The sequence below is a fragment of the Phoenix dactylifera genome, unplaced genomic scaffold (genome assembly GCF_009389715.1).
Source record: "Phoenix dactylifera cultivar Barhee BC4 unplaced genomic scaffold, palm_55x_up_171113_PBpolish2nd_filt_p 000281F, whole genome shotgun sequence".
Taxonomy (NCBI): domain Eukaryota; kingdom Viridiplantae; phylum Streptophyta; class Magnoliopsida; order Arecales; family Arecaceae; genus Phoenix; species Phoenix dactylifera.
The window spans coordinates 360677-383420 of NW_024067765.1; the positions used below are offsets into that span (position 1 = coordinate 360677).

Consider the following 22744-nt stretch of genomic DNA (forward strand, 5'->3'; position numbering starts at 1 on the left):
AGTGCACTTCTTCCTGTTAGCAAATAACTTTTCTTTCCTAAGCACATGTAAAATCGATTTCAAATGTACGACATGATCATCCAAGTTTTTGCTATAAATGAGTATATCATCAAAATAGAGAACAACAAACCTGCCTATAAATGCATGCAAAACATGATTCATAAGTCTCATAAAAGTGCTTGGTGCATTAGTCAAACCAAAAGGCATAACTAACCATTCATACAAACCATATTTTGTTTTAAAAGCAGTTTTCCATTCATCTTCTTCTTTCATTCTAATCTGATGATAACCACTCTTTAAATCAATCTTAGAGAACACACAAGAACCATGCAACTCATCTAACATGTCATCTAAGCGAGGAATAGGATGATGATACTTTACCGTTATGTTGCTGATAGCTCGGCAATCAACGCACATTCTCCATATCCAATCCTTCTTAGGTACAAGTAAAACTGGAACGGCGCACGGACTCATGCTCTCCCTCACGTACCCCTTCTCCAACAACTCACTTACCTGCCGTTGAAGCTCCTTTGTCTCCTCGGGATTGCTCCTATAGGCTGGTCGGTTTGGAATTGTCGCACCAGGAACAAAGTCAATTTGATGTTCAATCCCTCGAATTGGTGGTAATCCATGTGGTGTTTCCTCGGGAAAGACACCCTCAAATTCCTGCAAAAGAGAAACAATAGAACTAGGCAAAGCAAGGTCAAGTTCGTTAGTGTTTAAAAATGCCTCCTTGTACAAAAGTACAATCATCGGCTGATTTGAAAACATTGCTCGCTTAATCTCACTCACTTTTGCATAGAAATTCTTTTGTTTCCTCTCGAATATCTCTCATTGGCTGAATTTTGATTTTCTTTTTCTCTATCATTTTGCTCGGCCACTCTCCGATTTTCACTCCTTTTCTTTTGCTCACTCTCTTTCTTTTGATCACTCTCTTTTTGCAACCTCACTTGATCGTCATAAACCTGTTTCGGTGTCATCCGTACAAGAGTGATGGGTTTTTGGTTGAGCACGAACGAGTATTTGTTGGTGAAGCCATCATGCTTAACTCTCCGATCGAATTGCCATGGTCGGCCTAATAGTTAATGTCCAGCTTGCATCGGAGCTACATCACACAAAACTTCATCTTCATATTTTCCGATGCGGAATGAAACCAAAACACGCTTATTCACCTATACCTCGCCACTATCATTCAGCCATTGTAACTTGTACGGCCTAGGATGTTTCAGTATGGGCAGTCCTAATTTCTCCACCAAGGTTGTGCTTGCAACATTAGTACAACTTCCTCCATCAACAATCATACTACATACCCTGTCTTTGACATAGCACCTAGTATGAAAGATGTTCTCCCGCTGCACTTCTTCAACTTCTTTTGCTTGCAAGCTTAGGAGTCTTCTTGACACCAGCAATTCACCTTGGACCGCATATTCTTCATCATCTACGTCCTCCAATGGTGGCATAGAGTCGGTATCGGACTCGTCGTCGGTTTCGATCTCTCCGTTACCCCTTATCACCATGACTCTTTTGTTCGGGCATTGACTTGCTATGTGACCCCTGCCTTGACATTTAAAATACTTAATGTCACGGTTTCGAGAAGTGGAAGGGTCGGATTTACCTTGAGTGCCATGGTTGGTTGTCTCTTGTTTTGGCTCGAATTTGGGTTTTGCAGCTGGTTTCTCCTCTTTCTTCACATGACTTGGTTTTCATGGGAAAAACCCGAATTATGGGATGCACGTGTACCACCCCTCCTCTCGAGTTGTAGCTCCACCTTGATGGCCACGTGCACCATATCCTCCAATTCCACATAATGCTGCATCTCCACCCTATCATGAATTTCTTGATTCAAGCCATTCAGGAACCTAGCCATAGTAGCCTCTCGGTCTTCTTCGATATTAGCCCGGATCATAGCAATCTCCATCTCTTGATGATAATCCTCCACACTCCGGTTACCTTGTCTGAGCGTTTGCAATTTATTGTACAACTCCCGGTGGTAATGGCTGGGCACAAACTGCATCCTCATCACTATTTTCATCTCTTCCCATATCTCTACCTGTCGTTCCCTATTTCGCCACCTGCTCACACTAACTGATCCCACCACGTAATATTATAGTCAGAAAATTCAATGGCAGCAAGTTTTATCTTCTTCATTTCGTCGTAGTTGTGGCAATTGAACACTAACTCTACCTTTCTCTCCCACTCAAGATAAGCCTCGGGATCGTTTCTTCCTTGAAATGCTGGAATGTACATCTTAATACTACCCAAGTTGTTATCTTCCCGATGTCCATCTTCTCTAAACCTATCTTCTCTAAACTGCCCTCCAATCTCCTGTTACCAACAACCGAATCCTGATCTTCTTCATCAAAACCAGCCCCATAATACTCTCCATCTTCATCTCTCACTCCCTGATGTTGGACTCTTTCCCTCCTGCGCAAATTAGGAGCGTTTTTGTGGCTGCTCCAAACGTGTATTCTCCATCCGATCCATCCGCTCATGAACCTGTTCTAACTCCAACCTCATTATATGCCTCATCTCACCCATCTTCGCCTCCATAAACAGCTTTGGATCAGCCACTCCCGTAGCACCTTCGACACTATACTGAGACATGACTGCACTCTTGTCATTTTCCACTCAATAATCCTCTTTCCAGCAACAATTCACCAAGAACTCACCAAGGGAATTCAAGTTCAAAAGTAAGAAAACAAAGGATATGGGTGATTAGATTTTCAGAAGCACAATTCAGCAAAATTTCCACGAAATTTTTTTTGGTCTTTGGGGTGAGTTGATTTTCGGGCTTATTGAAACCAAAATGGGTGAAATCAAACGGAAAACTTTTTGTCAAGTCTTTTTACTCTTTTTTTTCTTCCTTGGTGATCAGATTCTTTCTTTTGCTAATAATAGAAGATTTCGAATTAAAATTAGAACAAACAGATTACGAGCGGAATGGGTAAAGAAAGAAATTCGGCTAAACTATGATATGTCAAACCGAATTTGGAAAGCTAAAGAACACGGAATTAAGGCACAAGGAAACAACAAAATTCGAACTTAGGGCTAAAACCAATTTGGCCACAACAGATTCGGCAAGATAAGAGAAAGGAAACTAAATTTAAATCGGATAGGCAAACCTGAGACGAGAAATCCTTGCCTCTGATACCAAATGATGCGAACCCTGTCAAGAATAACGAGACCCGTCAAACAATAGGGAAACCCAAGAATGCCCACGACTAGGTTTGGTTGGGAGACCTCGACCCGTTGCTTCAACAAAAATAAGAATTTTGGTATATTTGACCTCAACCCATTGTTTAATGCGAAACAAGAACCGGAAGATGCCACAAACGGTAGTGGGATTCCGCTTGATAAGTCGATGATGAACACCACAGAAAATTCCGATAAGTTCGAATAGACCTTCAAAGAACCAAAGAGAATAAAAACTCACCAATTTTCTGAAAAAATATGATCTGCCCTTCAAATAAACCAAAGGCTTTTTAAAGACAAAAGGCTTTTCAACATCTACCACAAGCGTTTTTCTCACAAGCCCGGTACTCTTCACAAAATTCATGGTCATCAATGTATAAACTTTTAATGTGTTCAAATCCAAGCAATTTTGCATCAAGTGTAGAGAGTAATGCATACCTGCGAGAAAGTGCATCAGCGACCACATTCTCCTTACCTTGCTTATATCGGATGACATATGGAAACGTCTCAATGAACTCTACCCAACGAGCATGCCTTTTATTTAGCTTGTGTTGGCCCTTCAAGTGTTTCGAGGACTCATGATCCGTGTGAATCACTAACTCCTTAGGCCATAGATAGTGCTGCCATGTCTCCAAGGCTCGAACCAATGCATACAACTCCTTGTCATATGTCGGGTAGTTTAAGGCTGCCTCACTTAATTTCTCACTGAAGTAAGCAATTGGTCGTCCCTCCTGCATAAGAACTGCGCCTATACCAATACCTGAAGTATCACATTCAATTTCAAACGTTTTAGAAAAGTTAGGTAAAGACAATAAGGACTTTAGTAGCATATCCCCATCTAAATCCGACGTTCTTCTTGATCACTTCGGTAAGTGGTGGGGCTATGCTACTAAAGTCCTTCACAAACCGCTGATAAAAACTAGCAAGTCCATGAAAACTACGAACATTGCCTACACTTGTGGGGCTCGGCCACTCTTGGATTGCTCGTACCTTCTCTTCATCAACTTGTAAGCCTTGTGCACTAACAACAAATCCCAGAAATACAAGCTTATCGGTGCAAAAGGTACATTTCTTCATGTTAGCAAATAAGTTTTCTTTCCTAAGCACATCTAAAACCAATTTCAAATGTACGATATGATCATCCAAGTTTTTGCTATAAATGAGTATATCATCAAAATAGACAACAACAAACCTGCCTATAAATGCGCGCAAAACATGATTCGTAATTCTCATAAAAGTGCTTGGTGCATTAGTCAAACCAAAAGGCATAACTAACCATTTGTCACATACGAAGGGATCTCAGAGCGGATCCCAACAACGTGCGGCTCGGTCAGCCGAAGATAACCGATCAGCCTTCCTGGTGTGGGAACCTAGTCGCTATGACTTAGGGCACGCCTAACAACAATAATGCAGCGAAGCACAACACCAAAAAATACCAAGAAGGAGAAAGAGAAATATAGGGGAAGGAAACTTTATTGAATAACTACTCAACTGATTACAATAATGTCACGTACGAAGGGATTTTAAAGCGAATCCCAGCAACGTGCGGCTCGATCTACCAAAGATAACCGATCAGCCTTCCTGGCATGGGTACCTAGTCTCTATGACTTAGGTCATACCTAATAACAATAATGCAGCAAAGCACAACACCAGAAAATACTACGAAGGAGAAGGAGAAATATAGGGGAAGAGAACTTTATTGAATAACCACTCAAATGATTACAATAAGCTCTCCTGGCCTCTCCAGCTCTATCGATACCAATCCCTCCCCTTTGAGGGTCCTCTTATAGAGGAGCAACCTCCAATTGTAAGTCCCTCACGAACTCAACTTCCCATGCATAAGATAAGGATGAATTCTTGATAAGATAGGAAAACCCCGATTCCCATAGTATTCTGCACAATCAGATAAAACGGCCAAGTTCGTCCCTCAAACGAACTCAGATTACCATGAAACTAGATTTGTTGGATTCGGGACGAAAAACCCTTCCAGATGGCACCTTTTTCACATTGAACAGACTTCTGTAGAGTTCCCGAAATGCCCCTCAAAGTGAAAGCGCGTGGAAACAGCGTTACAGCCACGTCTTCTAACCATACACGTTTTCAGTTATAAAAACGTGTTAAAACGTGTCCCTTGCCTTCTGGAGACTTATGCCACGTTCCTCCATCAGTGGCACACATTTTCATGCATCCCAATTTTTCGGATACAATCCATGCTTCGAGATAAGCCCACAACGCTGAATCAGTCTCGTTGCAGCAGCTTTCCTCCTAATGATGAACCAGCATGTATTCTCAACAATACACGCCTTGGAGCACGTGCCCACAGCCCCATGCTCTTGGGTATTCCTCCTACATCTTGCACACGTTTCCCTAGGTGATCCTAGGGTCCAGATTTGGTCTTCAAGTTGCCCAAATCTCTAGAGAGCACCATCAGACCTCGAACCCATCCAGCGACCTGATCTGGTTTATACCTTGATCCAGCTTTCGGTCCAGCCCCGATTCGAGGAGCCGTGACACCCTCCCCCACCTAAACCGAAGTCACCCCTGACGAGGCTAGGCGATACTCGTTGATGATGTCCTCGAACTACCATAGTTCGTCACCATAGTCCCAGCTTGCTTCTGAATCTGATAGTCCTTTCCATCGGACTAAGTATTGCACACGATTATCCTTTTTCCTGTCTGCCTTGATTTCAGAAACCTTCTTGGTGTAATGAACTCGTACGGCTACTGTAGCTCGCCTGCTTTGAGCCCGAGAAGGGTCAGTTGTGTCCTCTTTGAACGGTTTCAACAGGGACACGTGGAACACCGGGTGCACTTTCAACTTGGAAGGCAGTGACAATCGGTATGCTGTCTCTCCAATTTGATGTGTGATGATGAAGGGACCTTCATACCTCCTCACGAGTGCTTTGTGGTAGCCTGACTTCAATTTCATGTGATGATAAAGCTTCACCAAAACCTGATCACCAACCTGAAATTCAGCTGCCCGCCGCTTTATGTCAGCCCACTTCTTCATCCGTTTGGTCGCCTTCCACAAGGAGACCTGAACCAAATCTGTATCCTCCTTCAGATCCCTCACGAACCTATAGGCGGTCGGACTACGTCCCATGTAGTCCGCTGCGATACTTCCCGGAGTGTCTGGTTGCAACCCTATAATCACCTCGAATGGTGATTTACCTGTCGACTCCGATCGCTGTAAGTTGTAGCTGAATTGGGCTTGGTCCAAGAGTCGCACCCAATCCCGCTGGTTGGCACTCACATAGTGCCTCAAATACATCTCCAATAATGCATTGGTTCGCTCTGTTTGTCCATCGGTCTGAGGGTGGAAGGCCGTGGACATCTTTAGCTCCATTCCGAGTATCTGAAATAACTCCGTCTAGAACCTCCTCGTGAAGCGAGTATCGCGATCAGAAATGATACTCCGCAGTATCCCCCAATATTTCACCACATATGTGAAGAACAACCGCGCCACGTCCTCCGCATGGCAAGTAGTAGGTGTTGTAATAAAGACTCCGTACTTTGAGAAGCGATCCACCACTACCATGATAGAGCTGTTCCCATCCACCAGAGGTAGCCCGATGATCAAGTCCATGGAGACACTCTCCCACGGACGCTTTGGTATAGGTAATGGCTCCAACAACCCCGCAGGCCGTCGATGTTCCACCTTGTCTTATTGGCATAGCAGACAAGTGCGAACATACTCCTCGACGTCATCCTGCATCTTCGGCCAATAGTAGTTATGTTCTATGAGAGCTTGGGTCCGATGCAACCCCTGGTGTCCTGCCCACATAGAATTATGGTGTTCTCGCAACACCTCGCACCTCAGCCCTCCACCTGAAGGCACACAGACACATCGCCATCGTGTCAAAATCAGCCCTCCTTCGGTCCAGAAACGGCGCGCCTTGCTATCTTTGACGAGCTCACCCATGGAAGTGGCCCATGGATCCTTCTCCATCTCGATCTTGACCCTCTCCATTAGGTTACTTGCTGGTCCGGAAAGGGAGAAACCGCAGCCAACTGTGCCTTCCTACTCAAGGCATCAAGCACCGAATTAGTTCGGCCCAATTTGTACTCGATGTCAAAATCGAATTCAGCGAGAAACTGCTGCCATCTCGCCTGCTTGGGGGTGAGCTTTTGCTGGGTCTGAAAGTAGCTTGTGGCCACGTTATCCGTGCGCACCACAAACTTAGATCCGAGGAGGTTGAAAGAGTAGATGCCCTACAAGCCAATCGCAATATGTATTGCGAAGGGTTTTTCTTTTGATTTGTCCAAATCATGTACATGACATTTAAATATGAATAAAGGCATTATATTTTATCATATGCTGTTGATTATATTTATGATAAACTCCTTAGATTAGGGCAATGGTTTTAAGACTATGATGAGATCATACTAGTGAGACTTAAAATCCTAAAATCATAATCTTAAATATTCCCAGTCATTGGTACATTGAGTCGGGGATCAATGATTACCGGAAAGACTGGCATGTCTTATGTATGCTCGATGCAGAGGATGATTGATCTCACAATCATTTGTGTGGAGACACTAATACAAAGATATGGGTGCTCATTAGAAGAATGAATTCGCTGAATTGACCTACAAAGAGAAATCTTATGAAGTCTTACTTACATGTCAAAAGATGATTCTCTTAGTGGGAGTTGTGCAACTGATCCTTTGACCTGAGATCACCATGGTATCTTGTGCACATGAACCTATGTTTTGGTTTACACTCATTCATGACAATAAGTTATGTACGAGGTCTTCTGGATATGGTGGATTGTGTACGAAGATTATGAGTAGGTCAACAAGGAATTAATCACTTCTAGCAAGAGAAGATAGCATCCTATTTATTCTAATCATATGATAATTCAGGAAGCCTTTGATCAAAGCAGAATGAAAATTAGAAAGAGTTTCTAATGTTTCATTATTTGAATTATCATTAAAAGATTGAGAAAAATATGAATATGAAATTGAGTTTGACATATATTCATACTCATATACATATTTGGGATGCAGTTTGATTAAAAGATTGAATTGCATGGTAACTTGCCACTGAAGGGTATTTTTGGTATTTCCACCAAATTCCATATTTTCCGGGTAGACATGACACGTTGCTAGACGTCAATCTTGTCTTATAGGTTTGATCGAACTAAAGAGTTTAATTCGATCATCAATTAGAAAGGACTCTAATTGTTAAGTTCGTGTTCGCGCAGTTTGGACTTAAATCGATTAGAAGAGTTCTAATCAAGTTGGGTCAACTCGCACTCACACCTATTGCTGGCTAAGTATGGAACCCAATGGGTCACACACAAGAAAACTTATCAAGGGTCTAATTGGATTAGATCATATTTGCAAGATAAACATCCTAGCAGGTGTTGCAAACCTTAGCTCCTGATTCGAACTGGATTCGAATCTGATTCGAATTGGATTCGAATCTGATTCTTAATTGATCTAATTTGATTAGATCATATTCTAATATGGGTTAGCCAAGAGTTGGCACCTAAATTGGCTTGATTTGAGTCTAATTGGATTAGATTTGATAAAACATTTAATTTTGACCGTTGGATCAATATTTGGATGAAGAGAAGGATCAAATGGATGGCGCCATGGATTAGAGCCATTGGATCTTCATCATGGGATGATGGGAGATCATGATCTCGTGATGGACTTGTGATATTGACTTAGTCAACATCAGATGGCGTGAGAAAGAAGGGAATACGGTGAATTTAGAATGGCGCCTCATGAAGAAGTGCCACTTGGATTGGATAAAGATGACACGTCATCATATCCTAACTACTTTTCCTTCAACCGCATCATTCTCTCTCTCCTTCTTTCTTATGGCGCCACCAATAAGGGCCTTTGGATCATCATCTAGCCTTGATCAATGGTTGAGAATGCTCCCTATTTTTCATGCGTGAGAAGAAATGAAGAGAGGCATGAGTACGGTGGATTTCATGAAGAGATGCTTAGGGAATGGATAATGATGAAGCGCCATATCATAAGCACTTCATCTTATCCTAACTACTTCTGATATGCCCTCTCATCAAATGACACATCCCTTGATCTCACGCCCCTCTTCATGCATGAATGGATGGCTATAATGCATCCGTACGCCATCTATAAATAGGGAATGCTCCCGGTGTTTTCAAATCATCGGAAATCAATCCAACTCTCTCTCTCTCATATCCCTTCTTTCTTACATTAGTTTCTTTCTTTCTAACATTGCTTCTAGTGTGTCCTAAGCCAAGACAAGGTGGTCTTCATTAGGACAAAAGGATTAGAAGTGATTTTAGAAGGCTAAAGAAAAATAGAAAGGAAGGAAAGCAAGCCGTTAGAGTTCTTTAGAAGAATTCTGCATTAAGGATCAAAAGTCTTTGGAGCTAAAGTCTTGATCAAGTTTTCGTGTGGATCACCATTGGAGGGCGGACACTTGGACGCCTCGTAGAGATTGTACACTTTGGATTAGCGTTTGAGGTATTCTACTAATTCTGCATTTATTTTATATTATTTGATTGTAATCATTAAGGTGATCTAGGCTTAAAAGGGTTTCATGCATAGGGACTTTATTAAGAAAATTTTAAAATCCCTAGCTTCCGCTGCCCATTATGACATGCTAGAACCCTTCAGTGGTATCAGAGCTATCCTTAATTGGTTCAATCAAATAATAATGCATGATGTATGATTATTAATTTACTATGAGATAGTAATGTCATATGCTTAATGAAATGCTGAAATATATGATTCATATATGATATGATATGTAATAAAATGTCATGATATGAAATTTTTCATATGAAAATATGTTGAAGCATGTTAATTAGTTGCTTATAATTTATACATGCTATGAGATAGCTATGATGCATGATAGCTTATTTTAGATATGTTAAATATATGTTACAATTAAAGAATGTGCTAGAGACTAGTAAGCCCTCAATAAAAATTATATTAAGTCATAGTGTTAAAAAAATTTTGAGCTAACCCATTCTAGAACAATTAATCTAATTGGTGTCTAAGGAAAGCACTAAAGGTGGTTACTTAATTAGGACCTTACTCTTTGAGTAAGGGGAGCCTCCCACCTGCTTACCTGGCCAATTGTTTGATTGTCTATTATGGATAAGCTTAATATTGATATAATACTATTGATAGCCTTCCTTCATGCCTCGATATTATTATGTCAAGATCCATGCTAGTTTGTTGTGCTAACACAAAACTTGCAATGGGGACTGATGTTATACTGTCTTGGTGCATTAAGATGCTTATGGCATATTTTAATATATTGCCTTGTTGTGCAACCACAAGGGCAATATTATTCGAATATGACTATATAGAAATGAAGGGTTTGACTTAACTAAAATATTATTGTTTGTTGTGCTAACACAAGGCAATAAGTATTTTAAGAGGACAAGATAAAGTTGAGAATTGCATGACATGCAATCGGAAAGAGTTTCCTACCTTTGAACTCATAAAGGTTTGTTGTGTAACCACAAGGCTTTTTATGATGAATTAGGATCTCAACCCTACTAAGAAAAATTATATTTTCACGTTTATCATAGGAGAGGGCTATGATATTCGATAAAAATAGTAGGAGACAAATTAGATTAAAGTCCTTATTTAGTTGCAAACATGTCATCATGATTGGTCTGCTTATATTAGTTATGTTCTTGCATATGTAGAATTATTAAATGGCTTCTTCACTTTCACTAAGAGGCATCTTAGATGCCAACAAGTTGACCGGACCAAACTATGTGGACTGGTTGAGGAATTTAAAGATAGTACTCACTCAGGAGAAAATTTCCTATATACTTGAAACCCCTGATCTTGGAGATCTAGGGGATGATGCTACAGAAGAGGAGGTTGCCACACATAGGATGTGGAAAAATGACAGTTTGACTGTCAAATGTATCATACTTGCCTCTATGAGCAATGAATTACAGAGGCAACATGAAGGCATGGACACTCAATCCATACTTCTCAATTTAAAAGAGTTGTATGGAGAACAAAGCAGGACTGCTAGGTATGAGATATCTAAGCAGTTGTTCCGTGCTAGAATGAATGAAGGAACTCCAGTGCAAAACCATGTTCTTATGGTTATAGACTTAATCACTAGATTAAGTCAATTAGGTTTTGCTATGGATAGTGAGCTCAGTCAGGATTTGATCCTGCAATCACTGCCTGATTCATTCTCTCAGTTTGTTGTGAACTTTCACATGAACAAGCTGAACACCTTCCTGCCCGAGCTGTTAAATATGCTCAAAACAGCTGAAAGCCATATTAAGAAGGATAAAGGTCCACTCCTTCTTATAGATGGCACTTCTAAAAGGAAATCGGGAAATAAGGGTTCTAAGAAACGATTGAACCCCAAGAGTAGCATCAAAAAGAAAAAAGGAAAGAAAAACTCCGGATCAAGTACCTGTTTTCATTTGCGGCAAAGCTGGCCACTGGAAAAGGAATTGCAAGAGTTTTCTTGCAAGTATGAAGACCGATGCAAGAGTTGCATCAAAAGGTATGTTTATGTTACATGCTAACTTGTCATTAAGTTCTTCAAATTCAAATTCATGGGTATTGGATACCGGCTGTGGTTTTCACATTTGCAAATCTTTGCATGGACTACAGAAAATTAAAATTTTGAAGAAAGGTGACTTCGAGCTGTATGGCGCTGGAGGAGAGTCCATCCAGGCTGAAGCTGTTGGAACCTACAACTTGGAGTTACCTTCAGGAGAGCTCCTACAATTAGAAGATTGTTATTATATGCCCAAAATTATTAGAAATGTAATTTCCATTCCTTTGTTGTTAAAGAAAGGATTTGAAATTAATGAAAAGGGCAATGGTTGCTCTATTTATTTTTCTAATAAGCATCTTTGCAATGGCATTATGGAAAATGGTCTTCTTGTTTTATTACTTAATGACAATGTCTTTCATATTAATAAAAGCAATAAAAGAAAGAGAGAGGAAGTAAATAACATCCTTCTTTGGCATTGCCGACTTGGTCACATAAGTGAATCAAGAACCAACAAGTTATACAAAGAAGAGTTCTTTGATCCTTATGATTATGAATCATTAGGAACTTGTGAATCTTGTCTTATGGGTAAAATGACTAAGTCTCCATTCACTGAACATGGAGAAAGGGCAAGTGAGTTATTAGGACTTATACACACAGATGTATGTGGTCCTATGACAACTCCAGCTAGAGGTGGATACTCTTACTTCATCACATTCACTGATGATTTATCAAGGTTCGGATATGTGTATCTTATGAAACATAAATCCGAAGCTTTTGATAAGTTTAAAGAGTATCAAAGTATGGTTGAAAAACAAACCGGAAAGTGTATTAAAATCCTTCGATCTGATCGAGGAGGTGAATACCTTTCTAGTGAATTTTTAAATCATCTTAAAGAAAAGGGCATTCTCTCTGAATGGACACCTCCGTATACGCCACAATTAAATGGTGTAGCTGAACGGAGGAATCGTACTTTATTAGATATGGTACGGTCCATGGTGTGCTTTACTGATCTTCCTATTTTCTTCTGGGATTTTGCCTTAGAGACTGCTGCACTAATATTAAACAGGGTACCTTCTAAGTCTGTACCTAGCACTCCATATGAGATATGGAGAGGAAAGAAGCCTAATCTTAAGTATCTTAAGATATGGGGTTGTCAAGCTTATGTCAAAAGAAATTTTGGACACAAGCTAAGTGCTAGATCAGATAAATATATTTTTGTAGGTTATCCTAAAGATAGTATAGGATACATCTTCTATCATCCTACCGAACAAAAAGTTTTTGTAGGTAGGCATGCCATTTTCTTAGAAAAAGAGTTTATCTTAGAAAAGGGCAAGGATAGAAAAATAGAACTTGAAGAAGTTCAAGAGCTACAAATAGAAACACAAGAAATTCTTCAACCAGATGTACCCATTGATGAGGTACAACCACAACACACATCTCCTCTCCGAAGGTCAGATAGAGTGCGAAGAGCACCTGAGAGATATGGGTTCATCATTGAAAATGATAAAGCCCACATTGTTCAGAATAATGATCCTTTGACCTATTCGGAAGCTGTCATGAGTAATGACTCTGACAAATGGCTAGAAGCCATGAAATCCGAAATAGATTCTATGTATACCAACCAAGTATGGACTTTGGTTGATGCACCAGAGGGTGTAAACCCTATAGGTTGCAAATGGGTCTATAAGAAAAAGATTGGAGCAGATGGCCAAGCAGAAACCTACAAGGCTAGATTGGTGGCAAAAGGTTTCAGGCAAAAGCAAGGAATTGACTATGATGAAACTTTTTCGCCAGTAGCTATGCTCAAATCTATTCGGATTTTGCTTGCAATAGCTGCATACTATGATTATGAAATCTGGCAGATGGATGTCAAAACCGCCTTCCTTAATGGTTATCTTGAGGAAGAAGTTTACATGACACAGCCAGAAGGATTTGTCTCAAGTAAGAGAGCAAATCAAGTATGCAAGCTTAAGAGATCCATTTATGGATTAAAGCAAGCATCGAGGAGTTGGAACATCCGTTTTGATACAACAGTCAAAGAGTTTGGTTTTATCAAAAATGTGGATGAACCATGTGTGTACAAGAAGACTAGTGGGAGTGCCATTGTCTTCTTAATATTGTATGTAGATGACATACTGATCATTGGAAATGATATTCCAATATTACAATCGGTCAAGACTTGGCTGTCAAAAAGCTTTTCCATGAAAGACTTGGGAGAAGCATCCTATATACTTAGTATAAAGATCTATAGGGATAGATCTAAAAGGATGCTAGCTTGTCCCAGTCTAGGTACATAGATAATGTGCTGAAAAGATTCAGCATGGAAGAAAGTAAAAGAGGTTATTTGCCTATGAGTCATGGCATACGTCTCTCTAAGAAGATGTCTCCTAAGACATCTGAAGAGAGGAATATAATGAATTCTATTCCCTATGCTTCGGCAATAGGATCGATTATGTATGCTATGCTATGTACTAGGCCTGATGTTGCTTATGCCTTAGGCATAACAAGTAGATTTCAGGCTGATCCAGGAGAGGATCATTGGATAGCTGTGAAAAATATTCTTAAGTACTTGAGAAGGACTAAAGATATTTTTCTAGTTTATGGAGGATCTGAGTTGAAACTAGAAGGATTTTCTGATTCTAGTTTTCAATCAGATCCAGATGATAGCAAGTCCACTTCAGGGTATGTCTTTACCCTAAATGGTGGTGCAGTGAGCTGGAAGAGTTCCAAACAGCAAACTGTAGCTGACTCAACTACTGAGGCAGAATACATTGCTGTAAGTGAAGCCGCTAAGGAAGCTGTCTGGATGAAGAAGTTCATCTCTAAGTTAGGAGTAGTTCCCGAGATTGCTGGACCAGTCCCAGTTTATTGTGATAACACTGGAGCTGTTGCTCAAGCGAAGGAACCAAGGTCTCATCACAAATCCAAGCACATTCTAAGACGCTTCCATCTTGTTCGAGAGATTGTCGAGAGACAAGACATAGTCATTGAACGAGTAGACACCAAGAACAACCTAGCAGACCCGTTCACTAAAGCTCTACCACAACAGCAGTTCGATCGCCACCTCGATTGTATGGGGATAAAATATAAGAGCGATTGGCTTTAGTGCAAGTGGGAGATTGAAAGAGTAGATGCCCTACAAGCCAATCGCAATATGTATTGCGAAGGGTTTTTCTTTTGATTTGTCCAAATCATGTACATGACATTTAAATATGAATAAAGGCATTATATTTTATCATATGCTGTTGATTATATTTATGATAAACTCCTTAGATTAGGGCAATGGTTTTAAGACTATGATGAGATCATACTAGTGAGACTTAAAATCCTAAAATCCTAATCTTAAATATTCCCAGTCATTGGTACATTGAGTCGGGGATCAATGATTACCGGAAAGACTGGCATGTCTTATGTATGCTCGATGCAGAGGATGATTGATCTCACAATCATTTGTGTGGAGACACTAATACAAAGATATGGGTGCTCATTAGAAGAATGAGTTCACTGAATCGACCTACAAAGAGAAATCTTATGAAGTCTTACTTACATGTCAAAAGATGATTCTCTTAGTGGGAGTTGTGCAACTGATCCTTTGACCTGAGATCACCATGGTATCTTGTGCACATGAACCTATGTTTTGGTTTACACTCATTCATGACAATAAGTTATGTACGAGATCTTCTGGATATGGTGGATTGTGTACGAAGATTATGAGTAGGTCAACAAGGAATTAATCACTTCTAGTAAGAGAAGATAGCATCCTATTTATTCTAATCATATGATAATTCAGGAAGCCTTTGATCAAAGCAGAATGAAAATTAGAAAGAGTTTCTAATGTTTCATTATTTGAATTATCATTAAAAGATTGAAAAAAATATGAATATGAAATTGAGTTTGACATATATTCATACTCATATACATATTTGGGATGCAGTTTGATTAAAGGATTGAATTGCATGGTAACTTGCCACTGAAGGGTATTTTTGGTATTTCCACCAAATTCCATATTTTCCGGGTAGACATGACACGTTGCTAGTCGTCAATCTTGTCTTATAGGTTTGATCGAACTAAAGAGTTTAATTCGATCATCAATTAGAAAGGACACTAATTGTTAAGTTCGGGTTCGCGCAGTTTGGACTTAAATCGATTAGAAGAGTTCTAATCAAGTTGGGTCAACTCGCACTCACACCTATTGCTGGCTAAGTATGGAACCCAATGGGTCACACACAAGAAAACTTATCAAGGGTCTAATTGGATTAGATCATGTTTGCAAGATAAACATCCTAGCAGGTGTTGCAAACCTTAGCTCCTGATTCGAACTGGATTCGAATCTGATTCGAATTGGATTCGAATCTGATTCTTAATTGATCTAATTTGATTAGATCATATTCTAATATGGGTTAGCCAAGAGTTGGCACCTAAATTGGCTTGATTTGAGTCTAATTGGATTAGATTTGATAAAACATTTAATTTTGACCGTTGGATCAACATTTGGATGAAGAGAAGGATCAAATGGATGGCGCCATGGATTAGAGCCATTGGATCTTCATCATGGGATGATGGGAGATCATGATCTCGTGATGGACTTGTGATATTGACTTAGTCAACATCAGATGGCGTGAGAAAGAAGGGAATACGGTGAATTTAGAATGGCGCCTCATGAAGAAGTGCCACTTGGATTGGATAAAGATGACACGTCATCATATCCTAACTACTTTCCCTTCAACCGCATCATTCTCTCTCTCCTTCTTTCTTATGGCGCCACCAATAAGGGCCTTTGGATCATCATCTAGCCTTGATCAGTGGTTGAGAATGCTCCCTATTTTTCATGCGTGAGAAGAAATGAAGAGAGGCATGAGTATGGTGGATTTCATGAAGAGATGCTTAGGGAATGGATAATGATGAAGCGCCATATCATAAGCACTTCATCTTATCCTAACTACTTCTGATATGCCCTCTCATCAAATGACACATCCCTTGATCTCACGCCCCTCTTCATGCATGAATGGATGGCTACAATGCATCCGTACGCCATCTATAAATAGGGAATGCTCCCGGTGTTTTCAAATCATCGGAAATCAATCCAACTCTCTCTCTCTCATATCCCTTCTTTCTTACATTAGTTTCTTTCTTTCTAACATTGCTTCTAGTGTGTCCTAAGCCAAGACAAGGTGGTCTTCATTAGGACAAAAGGATTAGAAGTGATTTTAGAAGGCTAAAGAAAAATAGAAAGGAAGGAAAGCAAGCCGTTAGAGTTCTTTAGAAGAATTCTGCATTAAGGATCAAAAGTCTTTGGAGCTAAAGTCTTGATCAAGTTTTCGTGTGGATCACCATTGGAGGGCGGACACTTGGACGCCTCGTAGAGATTGTACACTTTGGATTAGCGTTTGAGGTATTCTACTAATTCTGCATTTATTTTATATTATTTGATTGTAATCATTAAGGTGATCTAGGCTTAAAAGGGTTTCATGCATAGGGACTTTATTAAGAAAATTTTAAAATCCCTAGCTTCCGCTGCCCATTATGACATGCTAGAACCCTTCAGAGGTAATGACGCCAGGTTCGAAGACAGTGCATAATCGCTGTCACCTCCTTTTCATGAACCGTATACCTGCGCTCGGTGTCGTTCAACTTCCGACTCTCGTAGGCCACTGGGTGCCCTTCCTGCAAGAGCACCCCTTCAATGGTGAAATCTGATGCGTCGGTGTGGACTTCAAAAGAAATAGAAAAGTCCGGTAGCACGAGGAATGGCTCCGTCGTGACCGCCTACTTGAGACGATCAAATGCCTCCTGACATTGGTTTGACCACCGCCATGGTCGATCCTTCTTCAACAAATCTATCAGTGGGGCGCATAACTTCGAATATCCGGTGATGAACCTCCTATAGTAATTTGCCAAGCCAAGAAAAGAACGTAAGTGTGTAACATGTGTAGGTACCTCCCACTCGGCTATGGCTGAAATTTTTGAGGGTTCCATCATGAGCCTTCCATCCCCGATGATATGCCCGAGAAACGGCACTCTTCGCTGCACAAACACACACTTCTCCCTCTTCACAAAGCGCTGGTGCTGCCGTAAGGTAGAGAAGACTTGCCTCAGGTGCGCCACATGCTCATCCAACGTTCGGCTATACACAACAATGTCATCCAAGTATACTACCACAAATTTATCGATGAAGTCGTGGAGTACACGCTGCATCAAAGCACAAAAAGTTGCCGGTGTGTTGGTGAGGCCGAAAGGCATGATAAGATACTCGAAGCTCCCGTACCTTGTCACACATGCAGTCTTCTCAATGTCCTCCTCTGCCACACGAACCTGATAGTACCCACTGCGAAGATCCAACTTGGAAATCCATTGTGCGTTGCCAAGTTGATCGAACAAATCATCAATCCGAGGAATGGGGTACTTGTTCTTCACCGTGAGCTTGTTGAGGGCCCTGTAGTCGATGCAGAGTCTCAACGAACCATCGTGCTTCTTCTGAAAAAGTACCGATGCTCCATACGGACTCCTCGAAGGTCGAATGAACCCGCTGTCCACCAACTCGGTTAGCTGCCTCCTCAGCTCCAGGAGTTCAATTGGGACCTCCTATATGGTGCTTGAGCTGGTGGGCGTGCTCCATGCACCAAATCAATCGATGATCGATTTCTCTTTTTGGCGGCAATTGCTTAGGTAACTCGGAGGGCATCACATCCCCGAATTCAGTGAGAACACCCTCGATGGGCGTTGGAATCTCCTCTCCTTCCAGTCAAGGACCGAATTAGTTCGGCCCGATTTGTACTCGATGTCAAAATCGAATTCAGCGAGGAATTGCTGCCATCTCGCCTGCTTGGGGGTGAGCTTTGGCTGGGTCTGAAAGTAGCTTGTGAACACGTTATCCGTGTGCACCACAAACTAAGATCCGAGGAGGTAATGACGCCAGGTTCGAAGACAGTGCATAATCGCTGTCATCTCCTTTTCATGAACCGTATAACTGCGCTCGGTGTCGTTCAACTTCCGACTCTCGTAGGCCACTGGGTGCCCTTCCTGCATGAGCACACCTCCAATGGCAAAATCCGATGCATCGGTGTGGACTTCAAAAGAAATGGAAAAGTCCGGTAGCACGAGGACCGGTTCCTCTATGACCGCCTGCTTGAGACGATCAAACACCACCTGACATTGGTTTGACCGCCCGCATGGTCGATCCTTCTTTAACAAATCCGTCGGTGGGGTGCATAACTTCGACTATCCGATGATGAACCGCCTATAGTAATTTGCCAAGCCAAGAAAAGAGCGTAAGTGCGTAACACGTGTAGGTAACTTCCACTCGGCTATGGCTGAAATTTTCAAGGGATCCATCATGAGCCTTCCATCCCCGATGATGTGCCCGAGAAACGACACTCTTCGCTGCGCAAAAAAACACTTCTCCCTCTTCACAAAGAGTTGGTGCTGCCGTAAGGTGGAGAAGACTTGCCTCAGGTACGCCACATGCTCATCCAACGTCCGGCTATACACAACAATGTCATCCAAGTGTACTACCATGAATTTATCGATGAACTCGTGGAGTACATGCTGCATCAAAGCGCAGAAAGTTGCTGGTGCATTGGTGAGGCCAAAAAGCATGACAAGGTACTCGAAGCTCCCGTACCTTGTCACACATGCAGTCTTCTCAATGTCCTCCTCTGCCACGCGAACCTGATAGTACCCACTGCGAAGATCCAACTTGGAAATCCATCGTGCCTTGCCAAGTTGATCGAATAAATCATCAATCCATGGAATGGGGTACTTGTTCTTCACCGTGAGCTTGTTGAAGGCCCTGTAGTCCATGCAGAGTCTCAACAAACCATCGTGCTTCTTCTGAAAAAGTACTCGTGCTCCATACGGACTCTTCGAAGGTCGAATGAACCCGCTGTCCACCAACTCCGTTAGCTTCCTCCTCAGCTTCTGGAATTCAGGTGGGGCCATCCTATATGTTGCTTGAGCTGGTGGACATGCTCCATGCACCAAATCAATCCGATGATCGATTTCTCTTTTTGGCGGCAATTGCTTGGGTAACTCGGGGGCATCACATCCCCGAATTCAGTGAGAGCACCCTCGATGGGCGCTGGAATCTCCTCTCCTTCCAGTGGTTCTTCCTCCTGAAGGGATGCAATATATGTTGGAAGTCCCCTTCTCAGCCTCTTAGCAAGTTGCATCACCGATAGGACTCACTGCGGAGTCCCTTTAACTCGCTTCCCTGGAACTACGCAAGCTCCACTCGGATTCAGGATCACCACCACATCTAAATCCGGCTTTACCATGGCTTGTAGCTGGGTAAGCAAAGACATGCCGATGACCACCTCGTAGTCGTCGATTGGGGTGACCACCGCTGTCACCCGTCCGGTCCATGCATCGAATTGGATCTCAACATCCTTCGACGTTCCGCTGGTAGCCACTTTTACAGAGTTGACAGCTTTGAACGTGTGCTCATCATATTCAATCTTCAGATTTAACCACTTTGCCGTAGCCAGGTCCACGAAGAAGTCAGTGGCACCCGTATCAATGAGTGCCTGGAAGATATGACCACCAATGCTGATACGTGCATAGAGGAGGCCTCGTGGCCCCTTGGCCTTCAGGGCATTGAGACTGAGTGAGCCCATCCTTTGGTCGGTCTCTTGCTTCTCCTCCACCGCCACATCCCTCAAGAACATGGCCGTCGTGCTCACCAAAGCATCCACCGCCTTCGCGGACCGTCGTCCGCAGAACTCCTATGGCTTGAGAACATCAAGCTTGTGCAGGGGGCACGTAGCCTCTCTTGCGACCTCCATTATCAATGGAGAAGAGGATACGCCGGTGGTAGTACTCTCCTTCAAAAAGTCAACCACCTGATTTTGGAGAGCCTTCACCATGATCTCCAACTCCTCGTTAAGCCGCAGCACTTCCTTATAGCGTCGCTCCATATCGAAGGAAATCTGGTTCAGCTGAGCGGCGATCTCACCTCGGAGGGTTGCATCCGTACCCTCAAGGTACTCCATCCGCCCTTCAACCTCAGCTATTTGGGCCTCGTACCTCCGTAATCGATTGTCGGCGAAGATAACCGGAGAGGCAATACGTAACCCATGCAAGGAATCATCAACTAGATGTGTTCCACCCATCACCGTACCTCCTCCTGAGGCATGATTGGGATCCACGGTCGAGGATGATGCATCCGCCATTCCCACCTTGAAAGTTACCGTAGAGGTCGTCTCTCTTCGTTTCTGGTATGGCTCAGATACCAAGTGTCATGTACGAAGGGATCTCAGAGCGGATCCCAAAAACGTGCGGCTCGGTCTATCAAAGATAACCGATCAGCCTTCCTGGCATGGGAACCTAGTCGATATGACTTAGGTCACGCCTAACAACAATAATGCAGCGAAGCACAGCACCAGAAAATACCATGAAGGAGAAAGGAAATACAGAGGAAGAGAACTTTATTGATTAACCACTCAACTGATTACAATAAGCTCTCCTGCTCTCTCTGGTCTCTCGAGCTCTACCCGATACCAATCCCTCCCCTTTGAGGGTCCTCTTGTAGAGGAGCTATCTCCAATTACAAGTCCCTTACGAACTCAACTTTCCATGTACAAGATAAGGATGAATTCTAGATAAGATAGGAAAACCTCGATTCCCGCAGGATTCTGCGCAATCGGCTGAAACGGCCAAGTTCATGCCCCAACTAAACTCAGATTACAACAAAACTAGGTTCGTTGGATTCAGAACGAAAAATTCTTCCAGATGGCACCTTTCCCACTTTGAACGGACTTCTATAAAGTTTTAGAAATGCCCCTCAACGTGGGAACGTGTGGAAACAACGTTACAGCCACGTTTTCTAACCATCTATCTTTTAGTTAGAAAACATGTTAAAAATTTGTTCCTTGCCTTCTAAAGACTTATGCCATGTACCTCTATCAGCGGCACACATTTCTATGCATCCCAATTTCCCGGATTCAGCCTATGCTTCGAGATAAGCCCTCGACACTGAATCAGACTCGTTGCAGCAACTTTCCTCCTAATGATGAACTAGCAAGTATTCTTGCCAATACATGCCTTGGAGCACGTGCCCCAACCCCATGTTCTTGGGTATTCCACCTAGATCTTGCACACATTTCCCTAGGTGATCCTAGGGCCCAGATTTGGTCGCCAAGTTGCCCAAATCTCTAGAAAGCACAGTCAGACCTCGAACCCATCCAGCGACCCGATCTAGCTTAACCTTGATCCGCGTCCGGTCCAGCCCTGATTCGAGGTGCCGTGACATATTCATACAAACCATATTTTGTTTTAAAAGCAGTTTCCATTCATCTCCTTCTTTCATTCTAATATGATGATAACCACTCTTTAAATCAATCTTAGAGAACACACAAGAACCATGCAACTCATCTAACATGTCATCTAAGCAAGGAATAGGATGACAATACTTTACCGTTATGTTGTTGATGGCTCGGCAATCAACGCACATTCTCCACGTCCCATCTTTCTTAGGTACAAGTAAAACTGGAACAGCTCACGGACTCATGCTCTCCCTCACGTACCCCTTCTCCAACAACTCACTTACCTGCCGTTAAAGCTCCTTTGTCTCCTCGGGATTGCTCCTATAGGCTGGTCAGTTTGGAATTGTCGCACCGGGAACAAAGTCAATTTGATGTTCAATCCCTCGAATCTATGGTAATCCATGTGGTGTTTCCTCGGGAAAGACATCCTCAAATTCCTGCAAAAGAGAAACAACAGAACTGGGCAAAGCAGAGTCTAGTTCGTTGGTGTTTAAAAATGCCTCCTTGTATAAAAGTACAATCATCGGCTGATTTAAAAATATTGCTCGCTTAATCTCACTCACTTTTGCATAGAAATTCTTTTGTTTTTTCTCTGAATTTCTCTCACTGGCTGAATTTCGATTTTCTTTTTCTCTCTCATTTTGCTCGGCCACTCTCCGATTTTCACTCTTTTTCTTTTGCTCACTCTCTTTCTTTTGATCACTTTCTTTTTGCAACCTCACTTGATCGTCATAAACCTGTTTCGGTGTCATCGGTACAAGAGTGATGGGTTTTTGGTTGAGCACGAACGAGTATTTGT

General features: G+C 42.1%; 1 pseudogene; it reads right to left on the reverse strand.

Annotated features, from left to right (window-relative positions):
- Positions 1-1687: 1687 nt before the first annotated feature.
- On the reverse strand, positions 1688-18145 carry LOC120105419 (annotated as a pseudogene).
- Positions 18146-22744: the final 4599 nt, after the last annotated feature.